The sequence below is a fragment of the Eurypyga helias genome, unplaced genomic scaffold (genome assembly GCF_000690775.1).
Source record: "Eurypyga helias isolate BGI_N326 unplaced genomic scaffold, ASM69077v1 scaffold15802, whole genome shotgun sequence".
Lineage (NCBI taxonomy): Eukaryota > Metazoa > Chordata > Aves > Eurypygiformes > Eurypygidae > Eurypyga > Eurypyga helias.
The window spans coordinates 74667-90311 of NW_010236824.1; the positions used below are offsets into that span (position 1 = coordinate 74667).

General features: G+C 45.3%; 1 long non-coding RNA gene across 1 annotated transcript in view; it reads left to right on the plus strand.

The window, feature by feature from the left end:
* The window catches only part of LOC104506326, a 64636-nt gene extending 53613 nt beyond the window's left edge, over positions 1-11023 (plus strand). The window contains exon 3 of the long non-coding RNA XR_727858.1: positions 10871-11023. This is a non-coding gene — a long non-coding RNA (uncharacterized LOC104506326). The remainder of the gene's footprint in view (positions 1-10870) is intronic.
* Positions 11024-15645: the final 4622 nt, after the last annotated feature.

Genomic DNA, 15645 nt, shown 5'->3' on the forward strand with positions numbered 1-15645 from the left:
GTTGCAGTCTCATTTGATCTTTCCTTGTTCAGAAAGATGTGAAAATAATTAATGAATTGTTTTGAGGAGGCGTGACCTGAGGGATGCAGATGCGTGGGAGCGTGTGTTTGTTGAGAGCGTCAGGAGAGAGATAACTCTGCTATCCGAGTATCGGTGTCAAAAGGTGGGAAATCAACGTGCTCTGAAGTTTCACTGAACCTTGATTCTTCTCCTATCTGTCGCTTCCTAGAAGGTACTTAATTGCGGAGAAGTGCAGGGCGAGGGGAGAAAAGCAGCTCTTAAGTTCCCAGGATTTTCTTTAGGGGAGAGAGCCTGCGGGGGAAGGAGGGAAATCCTCTAATAATCTTTGCAGCATTCAATCCCAAGAAAATGCAGTAAAATCAGTGCTTCCACTGAGAGCTGGCAGCGTGATTTTTCCGTAACAAGACCTGTGTTTGGTTTCTTTGTAGTACAGTCTGATTCAGACTGCACTGAGTTGACTGAGGAGAGCGAGATCTGTTTTTCACAGATGTTTGCCGTGATCTGGCAATACAAACACTCCTGTGAGATGACAGGCAGCTTGTTTACATAGGAAATCTTTAAAAATAAATAAATAAAGAAAGCGGAAAACAAAAAAACACACAAACACAAGCAGCATTCAGATCAGTCATTCTGATCAAGGCAGTGTCAATTATTAGGCTGCAAAGGGAACTGATGACTCAACTTAGGCACAGCGCTGCGGCGGTCTCCGATTTTCGGTTTCATAACAGATTCTTTTCAGGAATGGCTTTCATTCATACCCCGACGTTTAAATGTGTCTCTGGAAGAGTGTATCATTTTGTGATCGGGATGCGAGAGACCGGCGTCAGCCTGCGGCGAGTGATTGCGCACGATGCGGGAGATGTCCCCGTGCTTCGGTGGGACGCCGGGCACCCGGTGGGAGAGGGCTCCTCTGACCCATCGCATCATGCGCCAGGACCGTACCCACGTGCCATCAGTGTTGTCAGTCACCACGTTACATTTATAGATACATTCGCATCAATAAAGTTGAAAAACGCTTTGATTCAGAAAGCGAACTGTTTTGGTCGGATCCCATGCTTAGTAATTCCAGCGAGTGCGCTTGTTAACACGGGTGAGTCAGAAATGGAAATGCAAAGCGTTTCTCTGAACGGTGGCCGGAAATCAGCTCTGAAAACTGAAACAAAGCCCAGACCGCAGTTTTATCTATTCACTTAACAATTTTAGATCTGCGAAAATCCCTTTGTCTTTGGGTGACATTTTGATTCTTCTCTTGTAGCGCTGGTGTGATCCCTAGGCGGGATCATCAACCACGTCTGATGCGTCTTTATTTTTTGGTTTAAAAAGAATGGGTTCTCTATAAGTAGCTGCGCTGCCTGTGGTGCTGCCTGATTCTCTCACGGCGCGTGGTAGAAGTTGGTGGAAGTACTGGGCAGTATGGGATGTTGTAGTATTTGAGGTCATATTACTGAGGAAGAAATCCATGGGAATTGAGTGGAGTCACTCAGGCTCAATGCATGGGTTATATATATATATATATGGCATATGGGGCTATCTGACTGCCCTAGAACCAAACACATTGGTTTGGGGCTGGCTGCTCCCCAGCTTAGCAGGGAGAGGCCGCAGTGGTGACAGCCCCTCAGTTTGTAAGGACGTAGCCTTCTGTCCATGGAGAGAGCGCAGAGGTGGATTCTCAGAGTTTTGATGTTAGTAGAGGTGGTCTTGCTGCAAAAAAATTTAAAAAACAGCACATTGGGTGATAGGTAGCTACCTTCTGGTCTTCATCCTGCACCCAAGATGTTGTGACTTTCTTCTCTACTGATGCCTGGGTACCTGCTGCTCATCCTTGAGAGTGAGTCTGGACACTTTGGACTCACTGCACAGCCTTGGGAAATGTAGGGACTGTCTTCCTGGTAGCTGTTGTGTGGTGCGAGGCCCATGGATGTAAATCACAGTGGAGGAGGACCAAATAATGTATGTGTTTAAGGGACTGGCAATTCCCGTGGCAAGGCTGGTGAAGTAGTGCTCCTTTCAAAGAGAAGATGGTGTGGGTGATTTTTCTTAATTACTGTTTACTTAAATAAATAAATAATGCATATTCATGGCTTTAACTAAAGTAACTCACGTTGAAATGTTTACTTCTCCTGAGGATAATTATTAAGGGTGGGGTGGAGGGGTGCAGCAATTATTAATGAAACATTTAGATGAGGTTACAGAATGTTCTGATTGGAATAGTAAGCAGTATGCTAGAAATAAAAGCAAATATGTGGAGCTGCCTTGAATGAAAAGAAAATTACTACGCTATCCAAAGAAACATGCTGAATGGAAGCAATTCGGGTGAAGGGGCACAGATCTTGGTCTTGGAGCTCTTCAGTATCACACGGAGGTTCCTTCAGCATGAAGTTAGATTTGTTGGTACATTCTCCCGCAATTCCAGTCCAGAAAAGAAACGACACAAATACTGGCGTCCACACGTCAGCGCGGCAGCTGTAATACCCACTGGCACCGCTTAGAGACTGGTGCGCGCTGATTCTTAAACCGAGCGGCGGACAGTGTTTCAGCTGTTTATGTCAGTAGTAAACAAAACCTTCGCTTGTGTTGTGAGCCTTCTCCTCCCCCCCTCCGTTTCGTACAGTCCTTTGAATGGAATTCTTTGCTCAGCTGAGAGTTTGAAATTTGGACCTATCCTTTCATGTCTTTTGGCTACAGTTCCTTATCTGGTTAATCAGCTCAAAGAGAGCCAGTGATGTGTTCAAAGATTTCTGTGACAGCTGCATACCATTAGGCTGAATGATTAAAAAAAACCCCATAATTGTAGTTTAGTGCAGTAAATACAGATTGGTCTTTCAGTTAAACACACAGTAGCAAGAGAACTGAGCCTTGGACAAGAGCTGCTGCTTAACTCCATGCAGACGAAGCTTTTGGGATGGGGGAGCTGGTCTGCCCCCGTAACCTTAACCTGCCTCCAGCTCTTTCAGCCTACCAGAGGAGCACGATTGGGCAATGAGGTTTATCTGCCCTTTTGCACCAGGTTGGGGATGAAAAAGAGGGCAGAAGGTATGTAGCAACACCAGGGTAACCTGTGGGGGCCGTAGCTTGCCGCTGCTCCCTCCTGGAGCTGCCTTGGAGCTCCTGGTGCAAACGGGGGGGGGCTCTCCTTGCTGCCTCGGGGGGTCTTCAGCCAGTCTTAGAAGAGCAAGCTGCTGTCCTCCCTGGGCCATTGTCTAACTCAGACGCCTTTTGGGAATGAAGGCTTCTGGATCTTCTCCTCTAGACCAAATCAGTCCCTTCTAAGGTGGCATCGGAAGTGCTGTGTGCTTGCGGGCACCTAGCACGCCCGGCGTGCTGCTGGCACGTGTGCCCTGGATAGCCTTTCATATAGAAACCGAAAAGCGGCTTTCCTTTCACTGGAAGTGCGGTCTGACTATTAGAAACAGTGGAGTCTCTGCTCACGTCTCTCATTAGTGGAAGTCCCTGGCTGTGGTCTGAAACACAGTGAGATGTCGAGGAATGAGCGCTGGTGGATGGGCCGCTTGTGCCCAGCAGAAGTGGTGGGAATGCCCAGCTGACTTCAGTCCTTGTTGAGGTAGCTCTGCAGCTGCTGCTGGCTGATGGATTTCCTCAAACACATTTTTTTTTTCTGCTTTGGTGGGTCACCGAACTGCCTGCTCTGCAGGATCTGAGAGTGGCATCCATAACCCAGAAGAGGAGGGTGCCAATGGTGGGACAAGGTGTCCTGTTAGACCATCTCCCTTGCAGCAGAGAAAATTGGTTTTATAAGCGTAGCTCATTTTTCCCACTGAAAAAATCTTTCTGGGTTTGCCTCAGAAAGATTTCTGTGGAGCAGAAATACCCACCTCCACCTTTTTGGGGTTTTTTTATAAGCGTTTCTGAGAGTTTCAGCCACACACCTCCCAGTAAAGCCAGCAGCAGCAAGACAGCCAGAGCCTCACGCCATGTTTTGCAGGTTGAGAAGGCGCTGCACACGTGGAGTGTACAGCACAGTAAACCCAGTATCGGCTCGCAGCTAATTATCTGTGTATAAAAATTCCCCTGCTCGCCGCTTTGCCGTTAGAGGCTCGCTGGTAAGATTTATGACTCTGGCTAAAGTGAAGTACCATTTCCTTTTTCTCAGCATTACTGTGCGTGGCCTCCTTGGCTTTTCTTGTTAAACAGACTTGAGTTCACCCAACAGGGCACATATTTTTGAAGCCCTTTCCCATCACAATTCTGTCTTTCTCTTTTTCTGTTTGTTACGAGGGAAGATAACCCACAAAGTATTTTCAGGTCTTGCAGCTTTCCTCTGTTTGGTGTGAGCGTAAAGAAGCAGCAGCCCCTTTACACAAGGAGCAGCATTGTCCTTCTCTCGACCCCACCACAGCTTGCACAGGGTTGTGACAGACCGTCAGCGTGGGTGGGAATGGGATGAACGGGTCCTGCTGTGCCCACCACAGCTCTTCTTGCTTCTTTCTGCCAAAGCAGGCGGAGATTATGTCTACAGGAGATGGAGGAACAGCATTTGGCTTCTGCTTGGTGGGATTGGTGACCCAAGGAGAAAGTGGGTTCCTGGAGGAATTGAACTTGATAGGTTGAGCTAGATGACTTCTGGCTTTTGGCTTTTTGTAGCACATCCCCCTTCACTTGGAGTGGCCATTGCTGTAGCTCAAAACACGGATTCCCTCTGCTTCATAGTGTGGTGCTCAACTGTTGCATTTGACATTTATGTGAGCTATAGGATAACTCTTCCACTTCATGCTTGGGTACGGGGGACCAGCTGTACAGCTCAGAGAAAGGCTTTGTTTCTCCTGCCCTCATGTTGCTCATGTGTGTCCTCATTTCACAGGCTGATGAAAATGAGACCACGGACTGAACTTTCTGAACTGGCAAATGCATCGCTGACTTCACCCTGATCTGAAATCACCTGAAAATTAGTTTTTCTGGTGTAAGGCAGTAGGGTTTTTTCTGAAAAGGGAGCAACGTTGAGCTGCTGCCATCTCTCCCACAGTTAGACGTAGTTATTTTTGTATTAGAGCTTGGAGGAAAACCGGTAGAGATGCCAGATAAACCTTCCCAAAAAAACATTTGTGTTAATACTTAAATATTGTTCATCTTTTGCAGCATTAACTTATCTGTTTCCCACATGCTCAACCTTATGGGGAGTTTTTGTGGTTGACTGTGGCCCTTTCTTTCGTTCTGTATGTTAAGTGTTTTCTTGATTTGCATTTTTTAAAAGAAATCGGCAGTAGAAGTCAGACTGTGACATTGTTCAATGCGGGAACATCCTTTCGGCAGGGCAGGTGTGTGTTCTTGTGGTTCACATGCATTGGGGCAGGAGTCCCGGAGCATGAACCCAGTGAGCTGCGTCATTTCGTGCCACCCTGGGAAGCGTCCTTACTCAAGAGATCCAGAGCTGGCTAGTCTGGTATCGTCTTCCCAGACGCCAGGCTCAGGGACAACAATTTCATCCTTGTCACTGAACTATTTATTTTCTCCTGTTTGCATGTGTATTTACCAAAATCTCTAGTCCTTAAGGAGAAATAAGCCAGATATCTGAATTTTCATCAGATCTGACACAACGTATTAGGCTGTGACTTTCTCTGTGTATTGGTTTTATCATGTGGGGCATAAATATTCATCTTGTGCCGTTTGATAATGTTGTTGTGGGGGTTTTTTTCTCCCAGCATATGCTAATTTTCCTTTTACACTTAGCCATTCTTCCAGGAGTTACACCACCAAGATAAAATATTTTCAATGGTGGCTTTATTTTAAGTCAAGTATATTCCAGTGATAAAATCATTCAGATTTTACATAAGAAGATTTACAAGTTCCTATGGTGATGCTCTTGAAATACTGTCTCCCGCCTCTCCTAGCCCAGCCTGGTTGATGTGTCACAGAGTTAACTGCAACCAGAGGACAAGAGGGGGTGGAAAATTTCCCCCACGCACATCCCGCGGCTCTTCTGAGGGTTTTCCGTTTAAGCCCAGTTGGTGCTGTTAGATGTAGCAGGGGAAAATCCCATTTGCAGACCCTGGAGTTCTTCCCTGGCCAGCCCAGGGCGGCAGCAGCTGCCTTCCCCGTCAGTCAGCCAGCGGCAGTTATCTTGCTGCTTCTCCTGATGAATTCGGTCGTGGTTTCTAGCCAGACTGATTCCTCATGTGGTTTTGGCATTATCTGAACCCACAGCTCAATCGCTTCTCCGCTGAATGTTGACACAGCTCGTCCAGACAGGGACACACCACAGAGCCCATCCTTGTGGTCCTGGATGGATGTCTCCCTGCTCCTGGTCCACACTTCCTTGGTTGTGGTGGTCTTCTGCATCCCACCACAGGGCACCAGGGAAGAAGCTGCTGTACCTGTGCCCTTCAGACTCCTGGTTTTGGCTGCCTCTGGCTAAACAGTGTGCATGAGCACAAGCAGGAGTGAGGAGTCCACCAAGAAGATCAGAGGGCTGGAGTACATCTCCTGTGAGCACCTCTCCCCTGAGAGAGTTGGGCTTGTTCAGCCTGGAGAAGAGAAGGCTCCGGGGAGACCTTATAGCACCTTCCAGTACCTGAAGGGGCTACAAGGAAGCTGGGGGGGACTTTTTACAAGGGCCTGGAGTGATAGGACAAGGGGTAATGGGTTTAAATTGAGAGTGGGGAGGTTTGGATCGGGTATCAGGAAGAAGTTCTTCCCGGAGAGGGTGGTGAGGCACTGGAACAGGTTGCCCAGAGAAGGTGTGGATGCCCCATCCCTGGAAGTGTTCAAGGCCAGGCTGGATGAGGCTTGGAGCAACCTGGTCTAGTGGAAGGTGTCCCTGCCCATGGCAGGGGAGTTGGAACTAGATGGTCTTTAAGGTCTCTTCCAACCCAAACTATTCTATGATTCTATGATGGATGAGCATGTTCCTTCTCCTTAGAAGAACCTCTTTGGTTATTAGAAGGAAATTAAATGCACTGATAGTGAACCAGGCTGTGGGTCTTTTCTGACATATGTATGGCTATCATCTTGGGTTTAATTTACAGATTTCAGGGAGAGATCCTGCACTAGATGTCAGGAGCAGTACAAATGCCTTCTCAGCCTCAGGCAATCCTTCAAGCAGTTGCAAGCTACAAATATTCCAATGAAGCTGTTTCAACCAGAAAGAAATATTCCTCAAACCCACACAAAACCTAAAGAAAACACATCCACTAATCTGTGATGGTATTGCATGTAACAGCCTGGGATCCTCGACTTCGCTGGAACGAATTTCTGCACATTTGTGTAAGAAGCGTTGCACTCCACCAAGTGAGGCCTCGCTTCAGAAAACACCAGCTTTGTTTGCACTCTGTGCTCACTTCTTCCTGCTTACTGGTGCACAGCCTTCCTTAAATACTTCTCTTCTCCCGTCCATGTCTGTGAAATGCTCACCAATTCGTCTTGTCATCAGGGTTCATTGTACTTGGCCCTAGTTTTACGTGCCCGTTGTGAACATTGGTGCATTTGCACCCAACTGTGTATTTGTTGCTCGCCTCCCTCATTGTCTGCCCTGCTTCTCTGGTTTTCTTGAGCGTGAAGGCACAATTTGCTGTGTTTGAAACAGCTTTCATGCTAACCAGGGTAATACCCAGGTACATTCATTGTGCTCTCTTCTCAGATCATCTTTCTTGGTGTGTTCACTGCAAGCTGAAGAACTTAATCAGTTTTCTTCCTCTTAAGCATCAAAGCTGTCATTATTTTACCTTAATAACAAAACCTCTCTTTGAAATGCACCCTCTGCATAACAGAAATCCAAGCTGGAAGGTGTTTTCTTGAAGTAAATGCTTTTTTGGCTTCATGCTTCCTTCTGCCAATTGTGGTGTCTGGTGCATCTTTCTTTATTGTTTGCATTCTTTGGTGCTAACTTGGGCTGCCAGGCGGTACTGAAAGCCCTCAGAAAGGGGAAAAAAGGGTAACTTGGTTCAAATATGTACAAGAGGTTGTTAAACAATGCAAGTTAAAAAAAAAAAAAGCTTATGAAGTCTGGTTTGTACTATTGTTATTTTTGTAGCTTTCTATGTAGCTGTGAAGGCAGATGCTTCTCTTAAAAATAAAGTTTCCTTGCACCCCTCATGACTCGGGAGGCTGAGTCATCAAGTTGACATTGAACAATGATTTTGTGGCCTCTCGTGATCCTGTAACTGGTCGCCCACATATGCAGGTCTGTGCTGAGATCTGAGACCTTGAGGTGAGCAAGCCTCGGAGCAGGGACTGCATCTTCCCCTGCCTAGGATCCGGCTCTTCCCAGGCTGTTGATGCTGAAACTGGCTCTTTGTTTCGTATAAGCTCAGTTTGATTGTATTCCTTGTAAGTTTACAGCTGTAGACGCAGTTTTGCTTTTAATAATTCGCCTGTTTCAGGAACAAAATTCTTTTATCGGGTGGAAAGCATGAAGAGGCCCTCGTGTTGACCGTAGGCGGGGGTTAGGTTTCAGTCTACCCTAAGCTGACCCCAGGGCAGAGAGATTCCTGCTTTCATGTTTTAGATCATGTGTAAAACCTGATGCTGGCTGGATCATCCCACGTAGGGCAAGAATATCTAGGGAACATGGGGCGAGATATGGAGTGAGACATTAGTAGAAGGGAATGAAATGTTTGGGATGCAGCCTGATGCTTTCTACAGCAGTGAATATCAATCACACCTTCTCAGAAAAGCGTGGCACTGCAAGTCTTCCCCCCACCTTTTCTTCCTCTCGTTTCCCTGTTCCCCACTTCTGTTTATTCTCCGTTCCTTCTGATGTGCTGTGGCAAGCGCGCTTTTAGCTCAGAAAAGTAACTTGTCCTTGAAAAAATAGCTTTCCCTGGGTTTGTTCCTTTGGCCATTAAGTAAGCAACAGTTATTTTTGTTCTACCAGTGATTTATGACCCAACAGATTTGGAGTTTATATTTTTAGTTTTATAGGCAATTTAGATAATGTATATTTGCAGCCATAAATATTTGGTCCTCTTACAGCCTGTCAATGAATGTTATGCCCACTTGGAGAAAATTACATAAACTGACACAAGCATTGTGTTCCTAGCATAGCCTCATGATTCTTTTCAAGCACCCATATACGTAATCCTTAAAGGCAGCAGTATTTTGAGAATCTGTGGGTAAATCATCTAGGTGGGTGCTATCCAGAACAAATAACCTACTTTTCATGTGATCCAGTTCTCTACAGGGCTTGGAGTAAAATGCTGTAGCATCAATGCCCAGAAAGTATTGAACTTTTTTTACCAGGAACCGTGTACTTATGAAAAACAACAACCAAATCTCTTTCATTTGCACTGCTTTGTTTTGCTTTTTGACTTTCTTACAGAGTCAGTAAACATTTCTTGAGAAACCAGAGGTTCTTACTGCAGAATTTGTTTTGCAAGTTTCAGAAAAATAATAGTACTTTAAAAAAAAATTTAAACTTCTGGGTTTTCTTTTCCTTCCTCTCATCTCCCCCTTTATCTAGCTTTTGTTTGAGGTAATTCTGCAGACACAGCCCTTGCAGTCATCCTGGGAAGATAGATACATGCCACTGCTTGTACTGCTGCTGTCCCCTTCTGTTCAAAAGAAGATCCATCTTCCTTTCCACTCTCAATTACCAACTTCATTCAAGTAAATAGGAATTAAGGATTCCATTTTTTTTTTTCCAGGAAAACAGTAGAGTGTTGGGCACTGGCAACTTGAAAACGTCAACATGCAAATCCCTGTAACTTAAAACTAATTGCTGCTTCTTCCACAACTATTTCCTTCCCACCCTCCTCCCAAACCACTTCAGAGCGTGACCGCTTCCTTGATAGATGGGGGAAGCCTTTTCGGAGTCAGCTGGGACAGGCGCTGGGCGGGATCTGGGCTGTGTGGGAATGCTGGGATTGGGGTTGCTGGGGGGTTCACCCCCTCTTCCAGCCCTGCAGCCCCAGCTCTGCTCTCAGCAGCTCTCCCCATCCCAAAGTGCCTCCCCTTTGGGAACTGAGCCCCGAGCCTCTTGCATGACAGCGACAGCACGATGAATTTGCTGTGGGCACGCAAACCTTTTATTGCCTCTCCCCAGTTTTCTTTTGACATGGACTGGCATGACTGGTAGCTTTCCTTTTGGGGCGAATGGAGGAATATGACACACATTGCATTAACCTGGGGGTGCCAAACTGCACTGATGGTGTTTCTTCTCCGAAACTCCCCACAACAACGCGGAAACAAAAGAATGAATTTGATGTTCCTAACAAATTTCTTGAAAAAATCAAAGCAAAGCTTTTGCAAAAGCCAGTATAATTGTTATTTTGTCTCTTAGATCATTTTACTAGTTTTGTTGGAACACCTTTCTGGTGTGATGCAGTTTCATGGAACCACAAAATGGTTTGGGTTGGGAGGGACCTTTAAAACTCATCTAGTCAAATCTCTCTGCCATGAGAGGTGGAGACACCTTCCGCTAGACCAGGTTGCTCAAAGCCTCATCCAGCCTGGCCTTGAACACTTCCAGGGATGGGGCATCCACAGCTTCTCTGGGCAACCTGTTCAGTGCCTCAGCACCCTCTCTGGGAAGAATTTCTTAGTATGTGTGCATAAATATGCACATACCCGCAGTATGATCTGGTGGAATAATCAGAGAAGTGTTAGTTTATTGGTTCTGTAATTCTTCTCAGGGGACTCCTATGCCTGGGTGCTATAAGAGTGTGAGAAAAACATAGTCTGTATTGTAAGGTATCTATAACTTAAAGGTAAGAGGATGAATGTAATGGGCATAATGTAATCATCATGTGTGACATAAACACCTCCTGTGTTTAAAAAAAAATAGCCCCCCCTCCCACCCCCCGAGTGTTTTCAGTTTTAAAATGGAAGGAAAAAGAAGAGGTGTTTTGTGAAGATTCAGTGCTTCAATTTTTTAATGCCTGCCTTTATTTTATTTTAGGTTGCTATCAACTGAGTTGCCAGAACATTGCCCTACAAAGCTTTGGAGGGCCACTTCTTAATGGATTGCTGCAGCCTCTTAATTACTCCACTGATCCTGTTCCCTGCATCGTGAGAACATTTTAGCCAGCACAGAACCTAGAAAAGTTACATGTAAGTCATGATTCAAATCCCTTTCTGTTTAAAGGGGAAAAAAAAGGGAAAAAAAAGGGTCTCGTGGAGGCAAGGTGGAGACAAACATCATACTCTAGAATAATACTGTAAAAGCTGTAATTCAACAGCAAACATTAGGTGGTGAATAAATTGTTATTGAAGTACTTACTTGCTTTTTTAACCTAAATGGTGATTGACATTTTGAAGGCTTTTTTAAGTCTTTTGCTACCATAGTAAACCATAGCGAGAAGTACTTAAAATAGCTCTCTTCACCCCATCCCCCTAACTACGCTTCATTTTTCTCCACCACTGGGTAAGCGTGTCTACACTTACCCGGTGTGCTGTGCCGAAGGTGCACGTGTGAGTTTGGAGGCCATCCTTTGCTCAGCAGGACTGCAGGCATCCCTGTATTTTTCCCATCATAAAACCCCATATACTCCTTCTATGGACTTTACAGAATACTTCCCTTGGAGGAGCCCTGGCACTGCTTTTCTTTTTAGCCTGCTGCCCTTAAATGCTCTTTAAGCATCAGTAGTGTCTTCATTGCCACCTAAAGCTCCTTCAGGGTGGCGTAAACTGCTCCACCTGGTTGTAGGAGGGTGGAGAAGCCATACACAGATCTTACTAGGGACAGAGGGGATTGAGGGGGCTGCAGATCTCTTCCCATCTCTAAGTCTGGGTAGTGGTGCCTGGTGTGTGTTTCATCATTTGATTTTTCCTCCCAAGACATGGAGCGGCTGCAGTGCTGTGCACACATTTTGTCCCACATCATGGCTAAATCCTCCTCTGAACCCTTGGGAAGCATCAGCCTAGGGAGGGATCGATGGGCTCTTCTAGAAGGGAGAAATGGGTTTGACCCTTTTTAGCTTGTCAGGGGGCTTAACCCTGATCCTGGGATGGATCTGCAGGTGGAAGAGCCCTCTGGACCATTATGAGGATGGCATGGATGTGGTGGTCCAGAGGGTAGGAACACCCCACAGCTGCCAGGTTTGTTAAAAAACTTGAGCACAACTTCATTGCTTTTTTTTTTTTTTTTAAATAAAACCAAATCCCGCTGCGATTTGGAAACTTTTATCCTTCAGATGGTGATATAGCTTGGCAAAAGGCCGCCTGAGCCAGAGATAATACAAACTTGTGGTTTGCTGTGTGGCACTGTGCATGTTCCTGCCCTCATTCATTCACTACAGGAACAAATTGATGCGACGCAGTTTGATGATTATTCAGGACAGGGCAGTGAAGCGGACCACAGCACTCATTGCTGGTCAGATTTCCTGAACGCTTACTGACACCATTTTTACTCTTAGGAGCTGATTTGTATTATTATTTCTAAAAAAAGAAAAAGGACTATTTTTTAACTGGAGAGTTTATATTAGAAATATATCTTCATTTGAGGTACTTTATTTGCTTGTGTGACAAAGTATTATATAAAACAAGAAAAGTATTGCAAAAGGAGGACAGGTTTTTTTAGGAAAATCTGGAAATTCAGTTTTTAAAGAGAGGAGAATTTTTTTTCTGGTGTGATGAATGTCAGCAAAAATAATAGTGAAGTAGTAGGCAATGGAGAAAGGCTGGGTAGTAACAGAATTCGCTGTCAAAGAGGCCTTACAAGGTGTTGGTTGGATTTTGTTTTCTGAAAAAAGGAGAGCGTTGCCATTTCGCTGTGGGCTTGGCAACATATGGTACAGTTATTAATCAAACCCTGATAGCAAGAATCATCTGACTAGAGGAGAATTTTGGATCTGGCTTGAAACTTGTTTCTAGTGTTTGTCTTAAGGGAAGAAAACTTGAAAATACAAGTTGTAACAGCCAGGCAGGCAGAAACAACGCGTTATTCATTAGTCCTGCTTAGCACTATTCCCATGAGGTTTAGAAGCCTTATTCACAATTTTTTGCAGGCTTTTCTCATGATGTTTGAAAAGCTCATTAGGCATCTTGCAAATTCACTATTAAAAACCTATTCAGAGGAACTAACTTTGAAAATGTCATCCTTCTTTGGGGACTTAAAAAAGCAGCCAGAAACTAAATGGCCATAAATGGAAAAAAACCCCCTTTCTCATTCCAAGAAGTGCATAGTTAGTTTTGTTCTGCTGCTTCTTGTGCTGCAGATAAGTGGAAGTCCCCACTTCCATCAGTAAAATCACGGCGGAGGACCAAATAAATTTGAGTACCAGTGTAAGGGTACAAGGAGCCGTCATCAAATCCGTGCTTTCCTTATTTATATTTTCAATTTTGTTTTGTTTTGGTTTGGTTTTTTTTCACTGTGGTCATGTGGTCGAGATATGCCAAAATTTCAAAACGTGGTCTGTGCTCTACTTCCTAGAAAGCACGCGTCACCTCACAGATTGTTGGCCAGGGTTGCACCCATTTGTGCATGCAGATCTGTGACGGCCAAGGTGGATGCGAGGGCAAGCAGCTGGTTCCTTGCCTAATCTCTCACTGTTTCTTGCTGCCTGGCTTTTTTTTTTAATAACAAACTCTACTTGTAACAATTACCTTGTTACAGAAATTCCCCTCGAAAGGAGGGAACTTTCCCTAGTTAATTAGCCCTGTAGGAAAGAGCAGTTGCATGGGGTTGACCCAGCTGTAACAACTGTATTCTTCTTGCTTTTCCCAGGATGCAGTGTATTTAGTAAACAAGTATACCTTCCCCCTCCATCCTTCAGGATGCTGACTGATGTGATCTCCATAAAAATAATACATATTGATGCTTGAATTCAAAGCAGAAAGTTTCTTCCTTGTTCTGATGGAGCAGATTGCAAAGCCCTGTTCCAGTGCTTGTGTCAGGATAAAAAAGCATTTATCCAGGTCCCATGGGAGTTGATCATGGGCAGGTTAGACCACGTATGTTATAATGAGGGAGAACAGGATTTAGGGAGAAGCTGTGCTCTTTGCTGAGTGGCTCATGGCTTGTTATCCAAATCAATCACTAATGGCAGCGTACAAACAGGGCTGTGCTTGGGCACTGGGGATGTGGCTGTGCCATGGAGTAGATGCTGGGGCAGGGCTGCTGGCATCCCAGCAGACACAGGCAGCGATTCCTAGCAATTTCCATACTCTGCTCACATTTCTCGCTTTGTTTTACTCCTGTATGTTTTCCCTTAAAAGAGGCAAAAATAACATCCCAATCAATGGCATTCTGCGCTTAATGAATTGTCCTAATTTGTACTGCCTCTGTATTGCTGAGAATTCGGCAAGGGTCTTTAAGTGCTTTGTTCAGGGAAAAATAGAAGAAAGGCAACCTGAAACTCTGAAACCTCTGCAACCAGATTTATGTTTGCTAAGTATGAGTTCTTAAGATTATTTCAATTTTTTAAAAAAAAGATTTCTTGAAATCTGTCCTGACACCATCTGTAGGCAGATGTAAATAATGTAAAATTTTAAGATGCAGATTTTGGTGATTAAATGTCTGTCACCCGCCTACCACCACAGCCTGGGAAAATTTATCTTTTTTAAATCTGCACTGAAAGGTCAGGTAACTTGACTGGATTAAGGAGGAAATCAGATTTCTGAAGGTGAAGTCGTATCCATTTGAACACTGGCTTACTTAACACTCCTAATTCTCAGTACCAAATCCACCTCCCAAGTGCCATGGCTGTGGATGAGGTCAGGGGTGGTTTTATCCTACGGAGTTTTGATGCAACATGTGGCCATACCTGGGTTTCATTATTTTTCTGCTATGTTTTCCTGTTGGAGTGCCAGTTTTATGGTGGGGAATCATAAAATCATAGAATCATAGAATGGTTGAGGTTGGAAGTGCCCTTCATCTAGTCCCACCCCCCCTGCCATGGGCAGGGTCACCTTCCACTAGACCAGGTTGCTCAAAGCCTCATCCAGCCTGGCCTTGAACACTCCCAGGGATGGGGCATCCACAGCTTCTCTGGGCAACCTGTTCCAGTGCCTCACCACCCTCTCCAGGAAGAATTTCTTCCTGATATCTAAACTAAATCTCCCCGCTTTCAATTTAAACCTGTTACCCCTTGTCCTGTCACTACAGACCCTTGTAAAAAGTCCCCCCCCAGCTTCCTTGTAGCCCCTTCAGGTACTGGAAGGTGCTATAAGGTCTCCCCGGAGCCTTCTCTTCTCCAGGCTGAACAAGCCCAACTCTCTCAGCCTGTCCCCATAGCAGAGCTGCTCCAGCCCTCTGAGCATCTCCATGGCCTCCTCTGGACTCACTCCAACCGGTCTATATCCTTCTGATGTTGGGGGCTCCACAGCTGAACACAGAAATCATTTTCTTACCCATGCTATGGTACCAGCATAGCAGGGCTCTGCACTTCATGCTCCATTGTGTGGAGCGTCTCCTGCCCTGAGGAGCTTCACAACCTCCCATGGCACCCTTTCCTGGGTGTTACACTCATAAGCCAAAAAACATTTTCAATCTAGGGGAAATCTTCTTTGCCACTAATTAATTCGGTTACTCCTGCTGACCCCCACGTTGAGAACACATAAAGCCATTGACTGCTGCTGGCACTGCATCGGCCCCTCGGCATGACGAGGTGCTCCCCAGCACCATCAGTGCCTCTGTACCCGAGGTGGGCTGCGCTGCCAGCCTGGGTGGCTGGTGACGGCTTTTGGTGACTGTTTGCTGCAAATATATCTATTGATTAAATATATTTTTTTATT